Source organism: Lissotriton helveticus, chromosome 11 (assembly GCF_964261635.1).
Source record: "Lissotriton helveticus chromosome 11, aLisHel1.1, whole genome shotgun sequence".
Classification (NCBI taxonomy): Eukaryota; Metazoa; Chordata; class Amphibia; order Caudata; family Salamandridae; genus Lissotriton; species Lissotriton helveticus.
Genome location: NC_136072.1, coordinates 194,370,052 through 194,389,791, shown reverse-complemented (window position 1 = coordinate 194,389,791; position 19,740 = coordinate 194,370,052). Strand labels below are relative to the sequence as shown.

General features: G+C 40.6%; 1 long non-coding RNA gene across 1 annotated transcript in view; it reads right to left on the bottom strand.

Moving 5' to 3' along the window:
* Window positions 1-2,114: 2,114 nt before the first annotated feature.
* Window positions 2,115-19,740, bottom strand: part of LOC144791222 (uncharacterized) — a 128,310-nt gene continuing 110,684 nt past the window's right edge. Inside the window, exon 3 of the long non-coding RNA XR_013602333.1 lies at window positions 2,115-2,865. This is a non-coding gene — a long non-coding RNA (uncharacterized LOC144791222). The remainder of the gene's footprint in view (window positions 2,866-19,740) is intronic.

Below are 19,740 nucleotides of genomic sequence, written 5' to 3'. Positions count from 1 at the left end.
TATATTTTTCTTAGCATGTTCCTATGTTTCCCTACCTTTTAGAACACATTCTCTCCATACTGTTTATGAAACATAACTGTGGTATATAAATTTCTCCTGAAATCTTATTTTACGTAAAGATGCTAGGACTATAGCGTGTTCCCTTTTTCCCCCTCCCATAGATGTATAGGATTTCCAATCCTTACCTTGCAGTATTTTTTTGCTCAAATAGTAAGGTCTAATTCATGATCCAAATTTCTAAAATCCACTTAGTAGATCGCATTGTTATAACTTTCTTGTAGACTCATAAATGGTTGCCCTGACACTGTTTCTCTATGGTTATGTTCTTTTCGTTATCTTGATTATTGATTGCCTCTTAACTGTAAACTTGATGATTTCCGAATCTGATTCTTAGATAAACTTTTAAAACTTCCCAGTTGTCTGTGATCATTTAATGCAAAATAGAAATAAGTTGGGTTTTGTATTTTGCCTGCCTTTCTTTTACAGCTAGCTCCCTGATCCATTGTGGATCATAGGTACCCGTAACAGTGGATTGGTAAGTCGGGTACAATAGAAATAAGTAAGAAGGAACCAGGGTTGCTGGTAGTAGAGTTGTTAGGTCACCCGATTAATGTATATGATAAATTGGAAAAATATGGGCCTGGTACGTGTATGGTGAAAATTGTTGGCCGGGTGACCTGCGATCTCTATCAACTTCACTTTAAAAACATCAACTCCCATAGTGCAGTGTTGTTCATATAGTTGTTACTATCGGAATATATATATATATATATATATATATATATATATATATATATATATATATATATATATATATAGTCCAAAAGCAAATTAAAGCGCACACTCAGGGGAATATACTAAGCAGTTAGAATTCATTCCAGTTACGCGTTTCGACTGCAAACAGTCTTGATCACAAACATATATAAAATAATTTACCATGAACATCTGAAACACAAAAATGTTTCTTTTTTAAAGTTTAATAAGCTGTATTGTATTTATGTATACATAACCATATGGAGATCAGCACCTCTAACATAGTATGGATTGTAAAGTACGGTCATAAATTCACTACTAATAGTAACTTTATGGTAGTATTTTGATGTAAGTAACTTTACAGTCATAATTGGTTAATAGCCAAAAGTAGTAAAGTCACTCAAAAATGTAAGAGTAATTTTAGAAATGTAGTTTTACTCCTGTGCAAAGTTACCTTTGTGAATAGGCCCCACAGTTTAAAGGCATTATAGAAGGCATGAAAGCAGAACCACAACATGCACTTAAAGAAGAATCTGAAAATAAAATCTTCTATCCCACCCACAAATGACCTCCATTGCCCTCCTAACCTGTGAAACCCAAATATGACCCCTAACAAGAGTTACCGGCCACAGCAGAATTGCACATAAAATGGTAAAACCACAATTACGTTGTTTCTTTTCAGGGCATACACCTGCAAAAATGAATTCCAGTTTTTGCCGTTATTCCCCATTACTCAGGAAATTACTTTTATTCACATGGCAACCCCGCATCACAGAATACCTAGCCCTGCTGTATGATTATCAATGGGCGCAGGATTACTAATGCAGAGTCAAATGCTCATCTATGTGTCTTAAGTAGTTAACAAAATTGGAATTTGGGACCCTCTCTTCAATGATTGAACTGTAACAATCCACAGAGATTGTGATACTCTTATTGTTCTCTAGTATCACAGAAAGGCAATGTGCAGCATTTCATAAAGTTACATAATAAGTAATGCAGCGCTACTCCGGAAACAATTTCTAAAATCATATCACTTTTCCCTGAAGTACCAAATCATATATTTACTCATCAGTGGGGCCCATAACACTGTGAGCTACTCACAAAACATTTTCATCCTACTTCATGGATCAGTGAGATTCAAAGGAGAGCTGCTGTATCATAGCGGAGTGTCTAAATTAAAACTAAATATTTATACTATTTACACCTGCAGTTTAAAATGTTTCACCATGGTTTCTATCGATAGGACATTTATTTAGACACACCACCGTTATGGTCAACAGATTTGCTTGTAAAAAATTAGGCGTAGGAAAATACAAGACCAGCTTAATTCTCCATTTATCTAATTTTTATTAAGAGCAAAGTTTAGCATGTCTAACAGTTTACTCGTTTATTTATTTCTTTATTCAAAAGATAACTTTAAAAGAGTAAAGTTTTATTTCAAACAGCTATATTCATTTATTTCAGAGATTCAGAAATGGGCATTATTATTTAGATTCAGAACACAAGTATTAGCAAAAGACAGATAGTTCCCAAAATTCATTTTCTCCTAACTTCCCTAACTAATAACCTCATCTAAAGCTCAGACCTCATTCAAAGGAAAATAGAAAATTATTCAAAGTCTTACATCTTAGGAAAAATCAGCATACCGTCAGCATCTCCAGAGGAAATTGGAAGAGAGTTTTTTCTTAAGTAAAATAAGCACTTTTTATACCTTATTCACTAACTTTATCTATCTGCAAAAGTAACTTTCAGCATAAACTCGAGTTCTGATTGGACAATTTGGGGGTGGATGAGCATCACCTCATCATTTCAGCATTCAATTTCCGTTATGTCAGCTAAATTGTAAAGAGTTCTTTGTTTAAGAAAATGTCCGGCCTAGTCATGTTCTCAACTAGCAACTCCATGGACTTTTCCCACGTTCAGTAACTCATACGTCCATTCTTTTGACGGTCATCTGGGCTTCCAGGGCATGCTGTCCTTGAACTTGTTTTCGTTCGTGCACAAGCAGCTCGCATTCATTCTTGGCTTTCACCGCGCCTGCGCATTATTTCTCACTGTCACAGTAATCGAGAGACTCCATGTTTTTCTAGGCCTCACGAACCAAAATGGGAACTATCATAGAAACAAACACAAATAAATGTTAATTATTGAAGTATATCCTTTCTGTTTACCTCCCCCATACTAAGGTTTCCCTGTTAGTTATTACCTAGCAAACAAGCTACATTTATGCGTAATATGCTCCCCTGTCTCCAACCTTCAGCCACAAATACTTAAACAAAAAGCACATTTACAACGCTTTTCATTAATTTAAAGCTGCTTATTAGTTCAGGACCCAACATAATCACATAATTAGTTAATTATGATTGCAACATAAGCAAAATTAGTTTCCCATGCGTATTTGTGTAGGTGCAACTTTAATCCTAGGTAGGTTAATTTCACACATCACTCAATTAGTTCAAGTTATGGTTATGGAAGTGTGACTTCATGAGGGGTATACAAAATTTTGTTTCTCCACCTCGCTCCATCATAAGTAAACACAGAAATACATTCCTCAGAGAAAATTACTTCTCCTCAGATATTCACAGCGTTCTTCATTTTCAAACATAATTTTCATAAATAGGTTTCCATTACAGAGTGGCTGGCAATTGAGAAATATCTACTTCAAAGTGGGAGGAGGAATGTGAAAATCAATGAGGGACACCAGTAAGGTCCTGCAAATACAAAAATACACCTACAAAAGGGTATTTCAGTTACAACTCACAAACGTCACACCCTCTTCTACGCCAATAGTACTACTGCCCACAAAGGCTCTAAATCTACCCCAACCAAGCCTTAAAGTAAGTCACAAGTCGCACAGTGATACTGCCAGGGAGACACATTCCAGGTAAAAAAGGGCCATTCTCTTCAAGGGACAATCTTTGCACTATTATTCCATTTTGATGATTTGCTTTATGTTTACAGCGTTCAGGAGGTCCACAAAAATTTCCAGCTGTGCAAATCAAATGTATAGTCCTGAAGAAGTGCACATACCTTTGTAAATTGTCTGCTTTGTGACCCAGCACTGGTTTTTGCACAAGGTATCTGGCATCAGTGTGAAGGGCTGAAGGGACCCAAGGGTTTCCCCTCTTTGCCTGGGCTATGATTACTTGGGTTCTGTCCATTTTGGATCCTCTGCGCCTGTGTGTTGGGTGCTGGACTATCTGGAGAAGGACTTCACATCCCCGAAATTGCGGGGTCCTAGGAGGTGGCCCTGTGATTGCCCGCACCTACTGCCCGTTCAAAGCGCTACAAAGCACATTCAACCATGAGGGCCCATCCTAGCCAGTAGGAGCCAGGGCAGGGTTACCTCCCTTGGTTTATGGTGAGAATATTTGGCATTTATCTTGAAAATCTAACTGGAATAAGTTATAGCTGATGTGTATAATGGAATGTGCATGTGGAATTGTGACATTCTCTGCACTCCTACACAAAAATAAAAACGTGTTATCCAGGAGGTGGTAAATTAGAAAGAAAAGGGACTGGAGGAGGAAAGACTAATTAGGTCTACCATGTGCTGTTGAATAATAGTGTAGTTATAAAGGACAGCCTCATCTCAGTAATATCACCTGCACCAGTGATTAAAACCCGAGGCTGAGTGTAGCAAGGCCTAACTTGCTGAGCGTGAGGGTTACAATCAACAATGGTTAAAAGGAATTTAATTGAATGCCCAATGGGGAAAAGGCAGATGAAAACCACTAACGTAATTGCCAACTATCTAACAGATTCTGTGGGCCTAATTAAAAGCGAAATATGTAAAGTGGAAGAAATGCTCACTGCAAAGAAACAAGCTGTAAATGAGGCTTTATGTAATGCTATCGTAGAACCTGTGGGGGATATAATCCCTATGGAGCCATCTGAAGTTCTAAAACCCTTGAAAAGTACTTTTACAGATAAATACTCTCCATTTGTACTTAATCAATCACTAGACCTAATTAAGCTCTTGCCTACTTAGGAATCAAACTCATCCCCAGTTAAGAAAAGTAAGCAACGGGGGGGGGGGTAGGAGGGTTGGGGGGTTTAATCTTTGACTGTAATTTCTAATAAAACGGCTGAGGCCTCTAGTTTTGCAGGAAAAATGACAAAATCACAAGATTTGATCATAACACGAAACTTGGAGGCACTCATACAAAATGTAAACGTAAAGTTTGATAATGTAGAGTGGAAGGTCCTTGTGAAACTCAAAGAAATTAAAGAGATGGTAGTAGCACCTGAGAATATAGCTAGGAATTCTGTAAAAATATTACAGAAGGATGCTGCCACTAGCACTATTTCCTCTACAGAACAAACTATGAATAAATCAGATGAGCCCACTAGGTTAGAACATTCTATAGTAATAAAATTGGCCCAAGTGCCTTTCCCCTCATCAACACAAAGATATTGAAATAGGGAAACTGGCATCGTAGAGGGTCCATTGTTTGCATCTTCACGGGAAAGGGAAGCAAAATCTTACCATCATAGAACAAATAGGTCTGGATCCTGCTCATCTGCCCCAGCAACATTGCATTTACACTCTGAAGCGACTCCATATTTAATTGTTCTGATAGGAGTCCCTAACTGTTAAAGAAACCTGGACAGACTTAAGAAATAAAGTGGCCCACTGGATGTTGTACTGTGGTTTAAATGTTGATCTTTTCTGCCATGAAATTATCAGGGTCAGAAGGGTGAACTGGGTGGGGGCCACCCAGAAATTAGGCCATGGGTATTGCGTTAACATAAATATTCAGCACCTGGATGTGGTAAAAGTTTTTTTCAATTAATATTTAGGCCAGACAACAACATTTGATTGGCCCAGAGAAAAAAATCATTGCTCTGCCACTAGATTTTGTCTGTAAACCACCAATAATGAATTGAAGATCACAGGGTATTCTGCGGTACTGCCAACAAGATAACCTTAGTCAGGGTTTTTCAGTAACGTGTTCAAATCGCTTTGCCCCGCTGTCAAGTCGCAGTGACGAGGACTAACTTCAGGGAGGGAGCATAGAAGAAGATATACATAGAGTCACGAGGAACATAAACATTGCACGTAAAGACCATGGGCAGAATATGAACAATACATTTTTGGGCAGTTCATAAAAATTAGATCTTGGAATATTGTGTTTATCAGACATAAAATGATCAATAATAATTGGCAGGGCTATATAGAATCTGGCACCCACAACCACTTAATATTGATGGTTTTATCACTATATCCACACGAGCAGTACCATCATGACATGGACAGGCCAAAGGAGTCCTGGCAATCTTGATAGCCACAACAGCTCCAGTTTCACTAAAGAAGACTTATACTGATGCACCTTTTTTCCAACTGGCCCTTTTGGAAATGGATAATACGCATCTCTGTACTGATAAACTTTTTATAACATTATTTCAACACTACAAGATATACTGTTGTGGAGGAGCTTGGCACTGAGATTGCTGATTTTGTAAAGGGATATGATCCAGATTCTGTTTATATCTGGATGGGGTATTTGAACATCTGCAAGTGTTGTTACTCAGGGCTGAGTGTGTGTGACTTTATTGACACTTTAGGGATCTATCAGATCCACTTCCCACAAGAAATACTGGAGCCAAATGAAGGTGAAGAGAATACTTCCACTTTTCAAGGGAATGGAAGTTCATCTTGTATCCATTATAATATAAAGTTCTTTGAATGGCATGGAGCTTTTTAGGTCTCTTTTTGTAGAATTCAGTTGTTTTAATAACCATGATCCTCTTACCTTAACTATAAGTATTAAAACAAGGAAACATGAAGCCACCCCATTAGTACCTATGCACAAAGAAGACTATAGTAGTGTTGGTATAAATGTGCTGCACCTCCAAAGAAAACAGCTATGTAAGTAACATGTACAGTGACGTGTGCTCTATGGGCCAAATCATACATAAAAGGGAGAACTCTTCCATACAGTATAAATAGATTTGTAGACCCAGAACCCTACAAAGAGTCTTTTGTCAGGTACAATTTTATTGATGAAGAGATCAGAAGTCCAGTAGTTGTGACAATATGAATATGTAAGAAGACAGCCAACACATGTTTTGTCTTGCAGCGTTTGGAAAGGGTTAATAAGGGTATTAAAAAGTAGAGCACAGGATGGTTCAACCACAAATGTGCACGTGCTAACCAAAATCTAAGAAAAGTTTAGCATTGGTCCCTAGGGACAATGCTGAGGTCAAACGGCTCAGACTTATATGCAAACAGATCCTAACCTAGAGATTTAGAACCAAGAGTAGAGACGTTAGTTGCTCCAAGGGATTGGATAACTGATTATGGAAATATTTTTAATGTTTGAAGTAAAAACATAAATTTAATCGGAGGTGAAACTACCCTTAATACCCTCATCCCCCTACAGTGGGTTAGTATTGAGGAGTTCACACTTGCAATTGACAAAACCCCACTTGGTAAAGCACCAGGCCCGGACAGGGTTCCAGTGGATGCATACAAAGCACACATGACACTATGGGTTCCAATTTTAACACAGGCCTGCAATGTAGCTGCTCAAGGATGTGTTCCACCTACTTCGACAGATAAAAAAGGGGATGGGGATGTAAATGCTGCAGCCCTATGTCCCTTGTAGATTCATCTGCTAAGATAATGGAAATAATTGTACTTGATAGGTTGGAGACTTGGGCAGTAGAAAACATTGTACTAACAGACTCCCAATATGGAATTAGGAGGTATATATAAGGACGGTGGAACAGTGTATGAATCTTAATCTCCTTATTGGTAAATATACGCGTGCTAAGAGGGAAGATATTCATCTGTGCTTTGCTGGCTTAAGCAGTGCCTTTGATTGTGTTAATCATCTCAAAATGTCATCTGCACACTACTCCCTACATACTGCACAATGGTGATCACCATTTGGAAAAGTATGAAGTGGATTCTCTTTAGCTCAATGTGTAATTTTGGCACTTTATCATACGTAGCCACAGTCTTCGGACAGTGGGAGTTACTCTGGTGTGAATGGCATTTATGACAGAAAGATGAGTCAGCATTAAGGCAATAAGGCTTGGAATGATGTCCTTGCAGGGCTTAGGGAGACAAGGGAAAAGCTTGTGTTTGTCAATCTCATTGTCAGATATGATTAGGAATTCTTTTTCTTACAATACTTACTATTCACTAGCTTCTGTACAGGGCTATGTTGACCTTGATTATGCTTGCAACATACAAGAGACTCATACATAAATACATACATAAACACTGTAAATACTAGTAGACCTTTGTAAGTGGACATGACTAGAAGTTAATTTTAAGTTAGGTAGCTAGCTCCCCAGCCAATTAAGTCAGTGAAGGCTATTGCCTCCAATATCCTGGTGGAGGACTATTCACTCTTTTCAGAGATCCCTGCCTTTCTTGTGAGGAGCTCAGAGCAGACAGTGGAGCCCCTAGTGTATCAGTTCTACTGGAAACTGAGGCGAATTCCCAAATGGTATCACGTTATTTTGGCAAGAGATTTCAAGTGTCACCACTTGGCCTCTGCGCACTGTTGCCTAAATAAGGATTTATTGAAATCTAGTGAGAAATAATAATACTGCGCTTTTTTTGCTATGTCAGTTATCTGTATTCTTCACAACAGAATATTCACATCATAAAAAAACATTTAGGGGCCCATTAGGATGGTGAGCGGATCGCCCCCAACGGCCTGGCGGGGGTGATCCGCCCGGCATCCGTGCCGGAATGACCCTCCACCACATTAGTATGGCTGGGGGGTCTGCAGCAGACGGAAAGACCGTCCGCCGCTTTTCCGCCTTGTTCGCCTTGCAACCGGGGCAGAAAAGGGTTTATATGGTGGGGGTGTCTATCAGACACCTCCAGCCATATTAGGATGGGAATTTAGCAATGCCTTTCTGTGGCCACAGAAAGGCATGCGGAGTCTGCTTTTGGGGCCCGTTGCGGGCCCCCAAGGACTCCGGGGGGCTGGGGGGTGCACATGGGGGGTACCTATGGTTCCATGCCTGCCATGTTGTGCATGGAAGTGCACAGCATGCCTTCCTGCCATTGTGGCGTGCGGTGCTGAGTGCACCGCCCGCCACAATGGTAGGCATGCTGGATGCGCCCGCCACTGTGGCGGGCACATCCTAATGCCACCATCGGGACCCTCGCACTTATGGCGGGCGGTCCCTTTTTCCAATAGGATGGTGGGCGGACAAAGTCCGCCCGCCATCCTAATGGACCCCTTACTTTCTACTTTGTTTACATCACAAAACATTCCTTTCAAAACATAAGTTACATATGTATCAAAGTGACAACATTTTTTTGTTGAACCGCCCAATGCATTTCAGGCCCCATCGGCTCTTCTTCAGGGGATGATCTGTAAACAAAAGTAAATAAAACATTCTCTCATAGTCATAGAACTCAAGTACAGGTAAAGCAGTCGGTAACACTGTCCACGAGATGTTATATTAGATGCACTTAGTACATAAAATATGGTGATATAGTGTTAAAAATATTAGGTGTTAAACAGGAATTTTTTTCAGGTTAGTGAGTGAAAAAATCCAGGGACAAAGAAAGCGCTTGTGAATTCAAATACACCTACTAAAACAATACTCTAATGTGGAGTCGCCCCATCGTGTCAATAGTGGTTGCAACTATAATCCGAACACTAGTGGTGAATGTGCTCATAAACCAAACTGCTTACTTTCGCAACGCTCTGATGGTATAAGTCAGTCGATAAAAAATCTGAAAATAAGGCACAGACCGTTCTAGATTCTCCCGTCACAGTTCTAAGCAATCTGAGGCTTGTTTTTTAATGAACAATCTCCCCACAGTCCTTTTTAGGCGGCCAACGGTTCAGGGTACTTCCCGTAAGGTTGTCTCATCGAACTTTATCTTTCACCAAGCAGCCAAGTCTACAAAAATTATGTAAATGAATACTGGTGAAAAACCCGTCGTTTATGCCTTATATTATGCGTAAATGATCTTGTGCAGAAATACTGACCGTTCAAATCGGAAAAAAACAGTGACAATAATCTGCTTTCGTGAAAACCTCTTCTTGATGCCGGTTCCTCAAAACGCGACGCCTGCATTTAAGCTTACTCGTGACGTCTCTTATTAGCCAACTGGCTATAATCAACAAAGGACTACCGGGCTCGATAAACCTATTCTAGCACCATGTTTAAACTGGTAAAATCATCTATTCTGCTCACATGTAAAACCGAAAGTGAAGACCATAGCGTATTCCCGATGGCGCAAACTTTCATAATAGTGAGAATGTGTATTCATGCCTTCTAGTGTGATTGAGCAACCTAAGAAACATGACTGAAACCAGAAACTCCTGGTGCCCATTTCTGTGATAAAAACAGAGTAGAAAAATATGAAAAGACAATGAGAAACATGACTAAAACCAGAAACTCCTGGTGCCCTATTTCTGTGATAAAAACAGAGTAAAAAATATGAAAAGACAATGAGGTGAGAGAAAATGTTAAAATAATAAAGCCCCATACAGGTCTATGTGATGCATAATTTAAACATGGACATTAATATAATGTGAAAAAATCAAAACAATCCTAAGTACATACTAATTCCTGCTCCAGTGTAGAATAAATAGCACATAACCTGTCATGTCTTCCTATAGGAAACATCCTAAATCTATTTTATCATTGATCCCTTTGGGATCTTGGGTATTTAATCGTCTAATCCAATAGATCTCTCTTTGGAGTAAAGTTTTAGTTAGATCTTTGCCAGGTGCGGGTTTCACTATCTCTACCACCTGAAATTTTAGTTGGTCTATAGTATGGCGATTTTTGGTTCAATGTACTGCTAAGCTACTGTGAGTATTGGCGTTTCGGATTATGCTTTTGTGTTCTGAAATTCGAGTTTTAATTTTATGTTCAGTTTTGCCTATATACAATAGGCCACAGGGACATTTAATGGCATAAATCAAGTTTTCTGTAGTTTATCTGTATGTATATTTATACAAAAATAGTGGAATTGTCTATGCGCATATGGGTGCCTGTATTTCTGGTTATGCATCAACATCACACAAACCACCATATAGGCCACTACAATAAATAACACTTACACCTCAAACAAGCCAGACCTTCAAGCATTGCCAATATTTGTTTCCCTTTTCTCCATTTCTATCGAGTGTCTCCATGAAAGTGAATTAGGGGTCGCCAGTGGTAGCAGCTGCCCCTGCTTGCTCTTTGGTACCTCTGGCTTGCTCCTTGCTACCTCTGCTCTACCGTGGAAAATAAGTCAGCAGCCGAAAAAAGTCAACAGTGTTGTAAAAGCAATGTTTACTTTCTGTAGTTTGTTCTTCTTGTCCTCCCTAAGGCCATTTAACACCATAACGGAAATTGATTTGTGACTAATATCGAAGAAGAAAGACTCTTGAAGTAGAACAACCAATGCGGATCTCAGTTGAGGCCTTGAAAACTCTAATTCTGATTTGCTGGCTTTTTGTCTTTTGTTTAATACAAGAACCATACTTCTGGGTTCTAGAAGACTGCAAAGGCCTAGGAACGTCCATTTAGGCAACAGATTTGCTAGATCGCTGTATAAACACCCCCCCCCAATCTGACAGTTTTTTACTACGCGCACCCCATTCATTAAACCCCAGCTTTATAGCATCCTGGCTGCAAAGACCTCATGGCTCCAACCACTGGGCCTTCATGATTTTGTTTAAGCATGAAGGTAAAATTTAATTAGGCAGCCTGCATGCAATGTGTGTCTCCTGTGCTCGGCCAAGTTTTTTCACCTAGAGCTTTTTCACACAGATGTCCAAGATACACGTCAGTCTCCTGTAATATGTCTGAAAACCCCTGGAGACATATTATACAAAGTGCCGGGGGACGCAATGGGCATTTGCGCCCACTTTGCACGCCTGGGGCACTTTGGGATTACAGAAGAAGCTGCAGACGCTCGTCCATCCCCTTCTGGAATATCGATAGCTCTGGTACATATCTTCAGGGGGTGTTCTCTCATTTACAAGAGGGTGTGCCCCATTCAAATGAGGGACTACTTTTGCCTCTGCGCCCGCTCCATATTACAGATGTGGGCGCAGAGGCAAAGAAGATCTCAGGAGGCGCACTGACAGTGTGCCACTTAAAAGGTGGCACTGCCAGTATGCCCCCTGAGGGCAGCCCTCTGGAGGAAAAAAAGGGGGTCCTATGGACCAACGGACATCCCCTTGCAGGAAGATGGAGTCACTGACTGCACACGCCTGCAAGGTAATCTCTAATTCAATTTAAAAGTGCATGTGTGTTGCCATCTGCACTTTGAAAATACTGAGCGGCTTTAAAGCAGATGCTTTGTTTTTCGAAGGAATGTGCTACCCCATTCATCAAGATACAATGCATTTTATTGCGCTGGGTGCCCCTTTTAAAAGGAGGGCCCAGGACAATGAAGGAAACTGTACTGCATGTATAATGCAGCGTCTGGAGTTCTTCAATCCATGTGACATCTATATGCATTTTGAACTCTGTACCTCTTTTTCTTCATTTTTTATTTTTTGTACTATATTTCCTTTTGCATGTATGTAAATTATGTTTACGATGGTGGGCGGACACAGTATCGGTAACAGGACCACCTGACAATCTGTTGGTGGTCCCGTAAGAGGCATTACAATGTGACCTCCGCCACGTAGGTCGCAGTGCTTATATTTTGCATTGCGGTGAGTGCTGCTGGCTGCAGTACCCTCAGCAATGGAAAATAGGGACACCTGACATATCCCTGCACTACGTGGCAGGCATCATGCGGTGCAGGAATGTGTAGGGGGCCCCCAGTGCCCATATCAGAGGGCCAGGGGGAAGTGGGGCCCATCACAGGCCTCCAAATTCCCTTTCCACGTGCCTTTTAAGGCAGACAGAAATGGACATCATAATCCCTTTGGCACTGCCACCGTTGTGGGGATATAATTCCCCTCCGACGGTCCGATGGACTCCTTGAGCCTATCAGAACCATGGAGGCTGGTCTTTTCAACCGCCAACAAAACGCCCGCCATTGTAATATGACGGACATGAAACCTGTAGCAAGGTGGGACGGAGAGTTCCGCCCTGGTGGGTGCGTGCACTTTTACATAACTTCCAAGTTTTATCAGGTCTCGAGTATGACCCGAAATGCATTGGGTAAAAGTAAAACTATGAAGAAATAATAAAATGTCAAACAAAGCAAAATGAAATAAAACATACAAGTAAGTATGAAATAAATATTATTCTTGAAACAAGACAAAAGTGTGACATGAACTGATTACTATAGAGAATAACTGATAAAACTTGGAAGTTATGTAAAAGTGCACGCACCCACCAGGGCGGAACTCTCCGTCCCACCTTGCTACATTTGAATTAGAGTGCTCTCAGACAAAGCACTGGGATGAAGTAGCACAAAAACTACACAGATAAAAAAAGAATACTTAAGAATTAACAGAGTGCACCGATGGATCTGCAAACCAGGACATGAAACCTGCTCACAATGGTGTCGAGACCGCCACAGGCTGTTTGTGGTCTCACCACCATCGTACTCAGGCCGAAAGTTATTTTACTGAGGACTGCATTACTAGTCAAGGAGGCAAACTATCACAGTTGAGCTAATCGGAATTGGCCACTATGTGTTCTTTTCCATAAGAAAGCATGTATTATAATTCTTCAAAGTCTATTCATCAGACTCGAAAATAAAACTATAAATTTCATTAAAAATCGTGACTTGTCAAAACCAGTACAAATGCCAGTGCTCTGAATAAACCTTGCTCCTTTTACATACTGCGCCTTTGAATGTGATTCATGTTTCATAAGAATTAATTGAATTCATTTAAAATGTACATTAAGATGGAAGAATGGCAAGCTTAAAACTGTATTTGATGCACTATGGTATTCTCAGCGATGCTTCATTACCAGTCTTAAAGGTAACCTTATGACTTCAAAAAGCACTCTACCATGATGTCACCAAAACCCTCGGTGATTTTCATTGCCTCATAATTCGCAGTGGAGGTTCTTTATTTAATCCTTAAATAGAACTGGTACATCTCAGTAATTGGTTGAACAAGGACCCCTTGTAAATGTAATTTATAAAGATGGTCCTGGTATTTTACAAGATTGCAGTGCGGTCTTGAAAAATTATAACTCAGACCTTTAAATTGGGATAGTTAGAATGTCAGCTTTACGGGACTACAGTCTTGTCTTTTTGCATGTTTTCAAGGTTACCAGAATAACTAGAATGGCCGCAAATTCTTTAGAAGACTTTCTACGTCTTTTTGAAGACGCAGTAAGGAAAATATAGCTTTTTTATTGGGCATCAGGGGTATCTGTCAGAGAGGTTCTCAGTAGTGCTTCATAAGCTTGAGACTGCTACTACTACTACTACTACTACTACTACTACTACTACTACTACTACTACTACTAATATTAATAATAATAGTTATAATTTCTTTTTCATTAGCTGCTGTTTCGAAGTACTACAAAAACAGTGGCTGTTCCATGAACATGTTGTGCGCTAGCACACTGACGTGGAATGGAGCCGGACACCATTTGATGTGAAATTGTGCTACTTACGGAGTATGTCCTAATGTGGTGACAAAGCAAATTATTGTATGAGCTGCAGGTAGAACAGTTCAGAAACTCAGAGCAAATCTTTCCTTTCCTTGTTCCCATGCTCTGGTATCTACAGCTCATGTTGTAATTCACAGGGCCTGATTCACAAACTTCATTTTGTAATTTTTAAAGTAGAACTACAGCAGTACTACTTGCTTATTACAGAATGCAATTCAGAAACCTTCAGGTGGAAATCTCCACCTCTCCCATATTTTCTATTGGGAGATCCTCACACATGTAAGTTCACTATTTAGGGCCCTATTATGAAGCCAGTCGGAAAGCCTCCGACTACCAGTCGGAGGCTTTCCGACCGCCATCCATGGTTTGACTTCAGCCGCCTAATTACAATGTAGGCGATTGAAAGTCAATCTGGCCTGTCATTCCATCAAGGAGCCCATCAGCCAGTCGGAACCGCAACGTAATCCCTTTAGGACAGCATTTCCGCAGTCGGGATTACAATGTCGGTTTCACAAAGCCTTTCCATGCCGGGCTTTCCGACATGGAAGACTGTCAGAAAGTGACTTTGGGGGCCCCTAGCAGGGTTCCCATGTCTTTGCAGCCTACCGTTGTGGGCCTGGAGGGCACCTATGGTGCCACCCCGTAAATCCCTTCACCCTGTGGCAGACACCATAGAGTGCAGGGATTTACACAAACTCCCATTTGCTCATGGGCGCTTGTGCTCCGTGTGGTTTTTGACCGCAGCACAAGGTCCCATATGGAAATGAGAGTGTGCGACGCACCATGGGCTGAATGTCTACTACAAAATGGGAGGGGATTAGAGAAGGGTAAGAAGGAGATTAGGGAGGGACTGACACGCACTAACGAAACCCGTTGCTATTCACAAAATCCATTTCTGAAAGTTACTGCCAGAAAGAAGAACACAAAACAGCATTAAAATTACTCAACCTCAGACCTGGAGTAAGTCTAGCACCACATATAGTCAACCAATGGTATATTAATACCCTCCCTTAAAAATAATGGTAGGGACTTAAAATAGAACACCATTGGAAATAATGATAACATTAATTAATTTATTTAAACATATTAAAAATATATATATATTTATTTCACTGTTAAAAAAGAGATATATGTTTAAAAAATATTATTTTATGGTAAACATTTTAGGGGCCTTTTTAATTCAGAAACAAAAATTGCAATTTACATTTCTTTCAAATAAATGTAATAATTTCAATTTCTTCTATTTATTACTTTCGGAATTTTAATGTAAAGAAAGAAATATAAACTTGTATTATATTTACATTAATTACATATTTAATTCAAAGTTCATTTACTAGTGCTGTAGCATTTTTCTATTTTGTTTTACTTTTATTTACATTAATATATATCATAAAAATAGTAATTTTTTTTAACACAAATGTAAAAAAAAATCTATTTTACCATACTGAGGTCTCTGCCACGGTGATGAAGAACTCCGCCAAAGTGTGAAAAGTTACTAGTAGTTAATTTGACTTCACTTTGTAATACACTTACACTCAGAAATGGTGAACAGCTAAAAGTAATAAATTAACTACATATTGTAAGAGTAAATTTATACACGTAAATGTATCTTTGTGAATAGGCCCCTTTGTCTTAAGGTGCAATACGTATTTGTGATTTATGCTTCGTTGTTATTATTATCAACTGCGCTCCGATAGATACAAGGTTGGGTCTGCACTGTCAGTGTTTAAAGACATCCCTACAAATCACTGTATGTCAGTGATAATCATTTAAGTTACTAAATACCTGATTACAAGCCATACTCAAATCATGGGTGCTCTCATTTTCATGAGAGTGCAAGTTCCACACCATGGAATGAAGAATGATATGCAAGTTTCATATGATTGCATCCAATCTGGTGGTCAGTGAAAGGTTTTACTTGCTGGAAATTGTGGGGTAGAGAACTGCTTCTGGTACAATTTAAGCTTTGCTTGAAACAACTTTTGCCTACAAATGATGGTCTGCACCCAAAGCAGGATTACAAGCCCATTATAATCAGGGTTTGAATAATCTAATACAATAATGGGCTGAATGTCTATGAGCCTCACTGTTTCTCTAATATTGCTGGGTTTAATGTTTGTTTTCAAAATAAAAGACAGATAATGCCCCCGTGGAATGGGATTCATCACCCATGGCACAGGGGGCACAATTTCTTTGTTTTGTATTGCCCCTGACAGTCAGGGTTTGCCTGGTAATGACGGGCAGTAAAACATGGCTATATGTTCGCTCATCCTAATTGGGCTGACAAACATATAGCCTTTGGGTTGTCTGAAATGTTTGGCTATGACGGTGATGGAGTAGTGACCACAGTAGCCAAACCTATGGTCCACCTGCATACAAATTGGGTGGGCAGACCACTGTGTTGGCAGGGAGTGAACTCTGTTGCAAAGAAGTTCCGCCACTGCCAACAATTAAATAGACCCCTTTGTCTATAACATTCACCCTTCAGTAACGTACTGCAAGGTGTACCAACAATCCACTAGGGTTTTAAAACAAACACCCAGGAAGTCCCAAAATAGCTGGAAATACAGCCTGTGGCAATCAATATAGACAGTTAATTTCAAACATCAGGTTCAATGACAAATTAGCAAAACCACAAATATTGTGAGACATACATATTGTGCCAAAAATATCGAGCACAAAAATATCATTATTCGATACTTATAGTGTAAATAACAAATATATCGAAAATAAAATCATCCACTAATATTGAACACAAAAATTTAATTTTTTAACATAAACATAGTTGAAAATAGTAAACATTAACTATATGAGCATTAAACAGTCATATAATGTCAATTAAATATATTTAAATACTTTGAACTTATATATTTTCTACATATTAAAAAAACTCATATATATGTGGGTATGCTCATTTAAGCATATATAATTCAAAACTGTTATTATTTTACAATTTACATTTAATTGTAAATAAATAACACATGAATATATATATATATCTAAATATATATGTATTTACAACAAGGGGTGGTGATGGACAGAGTCTCTGAATTAAGCAGAAAACTCTCACCCAGTCAAGAGATCAGGGCTAGATCCAACACCGTTTTTTAGCTCATTGCACCATCCCAGTTTCAGAACCTGGCTGTATGCAAATTAGTCTGTCCCTGGCCCAGTGCATCATGGGAACAGGGCAGACCAGACTACAAAAGCCAATTCTTACACTGGGAAGGAAACAAGCTTCCGGGGACCGGTTGCTGGCATTTCAGCCGTCTTCGGCCCGACTTGCTTGAATCCTGATGGTGCAATGAGCAAGGGACTCACATCTGAGTATACCCTTCCACGCTTAGGGTGGACAAAAATATTTACAACAAGGGGTGGTGATGGACAGAGTCTCTGAATTAAGCAGAAAATCTCACCCAGTCAAGAGATCAGGGCTAGATCCAACACCGTTTTTTAGCTCATTGCACCATCCCAGTTTCAGAACCTGGCTGTATGCAAATTAGTCTGTCCCTGGCCCAGTGCATCATGGGAACAGGGCAGACCAGACTACAAAAGCCAATTCTTACACTGGGAAGGAAACAAGCTTCCGGGGACCGGTTTCTGGCATTTCAGCCGTCTTCGGCCCGGCTTGCTTGAATCCTGATGGTGCAATGAGCAAGGGACTCACATCTGAGTATACCCTTCCACGCTTAGGGTGGACAAAAATATTTACAACAAGGGGTGGTGATGGACAGAGTCTCTGAATTAAGCAGAAAACTCTCACCCAGTCAAGAGATCAGGGCTAGATTCAACACCGTTTTTTAGCTCATTGCACCATCCCAGTTTCAGAACCTGGCTGTATGCAAATTAGTCTGTCCCTGGCCCAGTGCATCATGGGAACAGGGCAGACCAGACTACAAAAGCCAATTCTTACACTGGGAAGGAAACAAGCTTCCGGGGACCGGTTTCTGGCATTTCAGCCGTCTTCGGCCCGGCTTGCTTGAATCCTGATGGTGCAATGAGCAAGGGACTCACATCTGAGTATACCCTTCCACGCTTAGGGTGGACAAAAATATTTACAACAAGGGGTGGTGATGGACAGAGTCTCTGAATTAAGCAGAAAACTCTCACCCAGTCAAGAGATCAGGGCTAGATCCAACACCGTTTTTTAGCTCATTGCACCATCCCAGTTTCAGAACCTGGCCGTATGCAAATTAGTCTGTCCCTGGCCCAGTGCATCATGGGAACAGGGCAGACCAGACTACAAAAGCCAATTCTTACACTGGGAAGGAAACAAGCTTCCGGGGACCGGTTTCTAGCATTTCAGCCGTCTTCGGCCCGGCTTGCTTGAATCCTGATGGTGCAATGAGCAAGGGACTCACATCTGAGTATACCTTTCCACGCTTAGGGCGGACAAAAATATTTACAACAAGGGGTGGTGATGGACAGAGTCTCTGAATTAAGCAGAAAACTCTCACCCAGTCAAGAGATCAGGGCTAGATCCAACACCGTTTTTTAGCTCATTGCACCATCCCAGTTTCAGAACCTGGCTGTATGCAAATTAGTCTGTCCCTGGCCCAGTGCATCATGGGAACAGGGCAGACCAGACTACAAAAGCCAATTCTTACACTGGGAAGGAAACAAGCTTCCGGGGACCGGTTGCTGGCATTTCAGCCGTCTTCGGCCCGGCTTGCTTGAATCCTGATGGTGCAATGAGCAAGGGACTCACATCTGAGTATACCCTTCCACGCTTAGGGTGGACAAAAATATTTACAACAAGGGGTGGTGATGGACAGAGTCTCTGAATTAAGCAGAAAACTCTCACCCAGTCAAGAGATCAGGGCTAGATCCAACACCATTTTTTAGCTCATTGCACCATCCCAGTTTCAGAACCTGGCTGTATGCAAATTAGTCTGTCCCTGGCCCAGTGCATCATGGGAACAGGGCAGACCAGACTACAAAAGCCAATTCTTACACTGGGAAGGAAACAAGCTTCTGGGGACCGGTTTCTGGCATTTCAGCCGTCTTCGGCCCGGCTTGCTTGAATCCTGATGGTGCAATGAGCAAGGGACTCACATCTGAGTATACCCTTCCACGCTTAGGGTGGACAAAAATATTTACAACAAGGGGTGGTGATGGACAGAGTCTCTGAATTAAGCAGAAAACTCTCACCCAGTCAAGAGATCAGGGCTAGATCCAACACCGTTTTTTAGCTCATTGCACCATCCCAGTTTCAGAACCTGGCAGTATGCAAATTAGTCTGTCCCTGGCCCAGTGCATCATGGGAACAGGGCAGACCAGACTACAAAAGCCAATTCTTACACTGGGAAGGAAACAAGCTTCCGGGGACCGGTTTCTGGCATTTCAGTCGTCTTCGGCCCGGCTTGCTTGAATCCTGATGGTGCAATGAGCAAGGGACTCACATCTGAGTATACCGGGCCGAAGAGGCTGAAATGCCAGAAACCGGTCCCCGGTAGCTTGTATCCTTTC